This window comes from Otolemur garnettii, unplaced genomic scaffold (genome assembly GCF_000181295.1).
Source record: "Otolemur garnettii isolate 467f Iridium unplaced genomic scaffold, OtoGar3 scaffold00148, whole genome shotgun sequence".
Lineage (NCBI taxonomy): Eukaryota > Metazoa > Chordata > Mammalia > Primates > Galagidae > Otolemur > Otolemur garnettii.
This window is the reverse complement of record NW_003852543.1, coordinates 4,271,359-4,275,698: the sequence shown is the minus strand read 5'-3', so window position 1 is coordinate 4,275,698 and position 4,340 is coordinate 4,271,359. Positions and strand designations below refer to the sequence as shown.

The window sequence follows — 4,340 nt, the reverse complement described above, 5'->3', positions numbered from 1 at the left end:
ACATACACGGAGGCTGGTGGGTTTGAGTGTGGCCCAGGCCTGCTAAAATAACAATGACAACTACAACCAAAAAATAGCCAGGCATTGAGGCAGGCACCTGTAGTCCCAGCTCCTTGGGAGGCTGAGGCAAGAGAATTGCTTAAGCCCAAGAGTTTGAGATTGCTGTGAGCTATGTCAACACAGCACTCTACCAAGTGTGATATAGTGAGAATCTGTCTCAAAAAAAAAAAAAATGTTTATCTAGGTTATCCAGTTTGTTGGCATACAAATGTTTATACTGTTCCCCTGTGATCCTTTTTATTTCTGGAAAATTAGTAGTAATGCCTCTATTCTCATTTCTGAATTAAGGATTCTTTGGGGGGGGGGCGTCAATCTAGCTAGAGGTCTATCAGTTTTGTTGATATTTTGGTTTTATTGATTTTCTTCTATAATTTTTCTATTCTCTATTTCATTTCTTTCCATTATATACTTTACTATTATATACTTTGCTACTTATGCTAGCTTTCAACTTGATATGCTATTTTTTTGCTAGTTCCTTTAGGTATATAATTAGTTATTTAAAGTCTTTCCTCTTTTTAATGTAATTATAGCTGCAATTTCCCTCTTACCACTGCTCCCCTGCATCCATAAGTTTTAGTATGTTGTGTTTGATTCTCATTCATCTCAACATAATTTCTAATTTTCCTTGTGATTTCTCCTTTGACCCATTAGTTGCTTAATAGTGTGCTGCTTAATTTGCACATATTTGTAAGTATTCCAGTTTTCCTCTTTTGTTTGAGACAGAGTCTCATTATGTTGCCCTTGGTAGAGTGCCATGGCATCACAGCTCACAGCAACCTCAAACTCTTGAGCTTAAGTGATTCTCTTGCCTCAGCCTCCCAAGTAGCTGGGACTACAGGCACCTACCACAACGCTCAGCTATTTTGTTGTTGTTGTTGTTGCTGCTGCTGCTGCTGCTGCAGTTGTCATTGGTGTTTAGCAGGCCTGGGGCAGGTTTGAACTCGCCTGCCTCAGTGTATGTGGCCAGGGCCCTAACCACTGAGCCACAGGCACTGAGCCTCCTGTTTTCCTTTTCCTTTTTGATGTAGATTTCTGGTTTCATTCTGATGTCATCTGAAAAGATACTGAGTACAATTTCAATCTTGTTCATTTTATAGAGACTTGTTTTGTATCCTAACATACAGACCATCCTGGATAATATTCCATGTGTACTTCAGAAGAACGTATATTTTGCTGTTGTTGGGTGAATTGCTCTTATATGTCTTTCAGGTATAATTGGTTCATAATGTTGTTTGGGTCTTCTATTTCTTTGATGTTCTTCTGTCTAGTTGTTCTACCCATTATTGAAAGTAAGGTATTAAAATCTCCCACTATTCTTGTCTTTTATAAACCTTTTGATTTAAACTCTATTTTGTCTGAAAATAGTATAACCACCTCAGCTCTCTTGTGACTATTATTTACATGAAATACATTTTCCATCCTTTTACTTTCAATATCCTTGTGTCCTTATACCCTAAAATCCCTTGTAGACAACATATACATGGATAGATTCTTTAATCTAATCTCTTAATATCTTCCTTTTAATAGTTTTAATCCATTTACAGTTAATGTGATTACTGACCTTTAGATATTTGTTTTGTGTGTTGTTTTTTGTTGTTTCTCAATTTTCCATTACTGTTTTTACTCGATTTTTTGTCAACATTCCATTTTGACTCCCTTCTTTGTTCTCTTACTATATTTTTTAAGTTATTTTCTTAGTGTTTATGTTAAGTACATTTACTTAAACATCTAGTTATCTTAAACTTATAACAACTGGCTGGGCATCGTGACTCATGACTGTAATCCCAGTACTTTGGGAGGAGGCAGGGTGTGGGATGAATTCCCACAAAATTAAATGAAATATGCTCTTTTAATTCCAGAAACTGAGCAAAAAGACTCATTAGTATTGTGCGTTTTTGTCGAGGCCTAAGTGACCTGGGAAAGCACAGCAGGCGCCTGCAGACAAGGATTAACATCCTCCTACATGGAACCCCGACTGCAGTCAAGTCGGCCTGCCAGATAAGGGTTGAAATGACCCATCTGTGCAGGGGACAGGACTCAAAGGTTGGTGTGAGTGAAAAGAAAAACTCCACCATAATGATGTGGTTAAAGGAACACTCCATCGTAACAGTGGAGCCTCCAAACCATGAAAAAACAGTTATGGAGCCTGTTTCTTGGAAATTTAATTGAGTACATGGAAGAAAAAGGTGTTACTCCCCTGTTTATCCTGACCTTTAACTTTAACAATAGAAGTCAGATAATGTATAGTTGTTTTAGGTCTTTAGAGAGGAATAGTCTGAGGCTAGTCTTAAAATGGTTATCTTACTTTCCTGGACTTTCTTTCTTTAGACTAATCTTAAGATGGTTATCTTACTTTCCCAGACTTTCTTTCTTTTCTATAGTTTAAGATAAGAATAGAGGATGTTAGGATTATTGATCAATGTGATGTACATGATTAGTTTACTATAAAATGTCAAGAATAAAGACATTTTGTTGCTATGTGCCATCTAAGAATATGTAGTCATCTCTTGCTTTCATACAATTCTAGGAGTGAGTTTGCACCCACGGCCAAGCCATCCTTCTCCCCCTGAGAGAAAGTACCACCCAACAGCAGGGGAATCACTTCAGTCTAGGAGTCCAAGACCAACCTGGGCAATGAAGCAAGACCCTGTCTCTACAAATTTGTTTTAAAAAAATTAGCCAGACATGGTGGCATGCACCTGTAGTCCCACCTATTTTGGTAGCTGAAGCAGAAGGATACCTTGAACTCAGGAATTTGAGGTTACAGTGAGCTATGATCAGGTCACTGTACTTTAGCCTGAACAACAGAGACCCCATTTCTTTTTTTTTTAATTAAATGATAGCTGTGTACATTAATGCAATCATGGGGTACAGTAGAGATCCCATTTCTAAAATATATATATAAATTTACAGCAATCATAATTTTTTTTTTCTGAGACAGAGTCTCACTTTATCACCTTGGATAGAGTGCTATGACATCATCGTTCACAGCAACCTCAAAGTTTGGGACTTGAGCAATCCTCTTGCCTCAGCCTCCCAAGTAGCTGGGATTCAATGACCTACTTTAAATAGTATCAGCTTATTTTCAAAAGTATACAAATACTGCTCATATATATCATCATTCCTTCATTTCCTCCCCCTGTGTATTGTTGTTATTGTCACAGATTACATCGTTATACATTTACACACATTATATAGGTTTATAATTATTATTTTATGTATTTGCCTTTTAAACATTACAGCAGAAAGACTACTTTCTACCTAGAGATAGCAAACTAATCATAATATAGGAAAAAAAAGAAGTTACAAATCAAACCACAAAGTACAATAATATTAGCTTTTACAACTGTTGGTTACCTTTACCAGTGTTCTTCTTCCCCACCCACCTCCCACCCCCTCACCCCGTCCCCATGGCTTCAAGTTACTGTCTAGCATCCTTTCATTTCAGCCTCCAGGGCTTCCTTTAGCATTTCTTGTAGGGCAGATCTTTCAGCCTTTGTTATCTGAAAATGTTCTGTTTCTCTTTTATTCTTGAAAGATAGTTTTCTCAGATATAGAATTCTTGCTTGACAGCATTTTCTTTTTCGGGACTTTAAATATGCCTTTCTTTTTCCTTTTGATACAGAGTTTCACTATGTCACTTAGGCTGGATGCAGTGGCACAATCATAGCTCACTGTGACCTCTAACTCCTGGGTTCAAGTTATCCTCCCACCTCAGCCTCCCAAAGTGCTAAGATCACAACCATGAGCCAATGCAATCAGCCTTTTAAATGTGCTATTTCATTGTCTTTTGGTCTTCATAGTTTTTAAGAAGTAAACTATGAATCTTATTGAGGATCCCTTGAATGTAATGAATCCCTTCTCTTTTGCTACCTTCAAGATCCTCTGTGTCTGGGTTTTGACAATTTGACTATTATATGTTTCAGTACAAATCTTTTGTCCGTTTTGCAACATAAAATTATAAAGCATACCCCAAAAAGGGAAGTATAGTTCATACATAAGAAAAAAGAAGTTGTCAGAATCCATTCCTGAGGAATTTTGCAAGTCGTCAGGGCAGGGTATTAGGAAAAGTTTTCAATTAGCAATAACCGTACCTCAGATAAACCTCATTGGCTATGATATTGCCAGTGCACAAAGCTCCTGAGGAATTCTGTAGTTGTCATTAAGCTTCTTGGACATGTATGTTCATGCTTTTCATCAGGTTTATTCAAATATTTTCTTTGCCTCTCTTTCTCTCTTCTCCTTCTGAGATCCCCATACGTGTATTTTTGTATGTTTGA

The 4,340-nt window shown here is 37.2% G+C and overlaps 1 protein-coding gene and 1 pseudogene across 1 annotated transcript in view; both read right to left on the bottom strand.

Moving 5' to 3' along the window:
• LOC111728296 overlaps positions 1–4,340 on the bottom strand; it is a 33,165-nt gene that overhangs the window by 19,548 nt on the left and 9,277 nt on the right. The gene's annotated exons all lie outside the window — the stretch shown is intronic.
• On the bottom strand, positions 4,050–4,199 carry LOC111728298 (annotated as a pseudogene).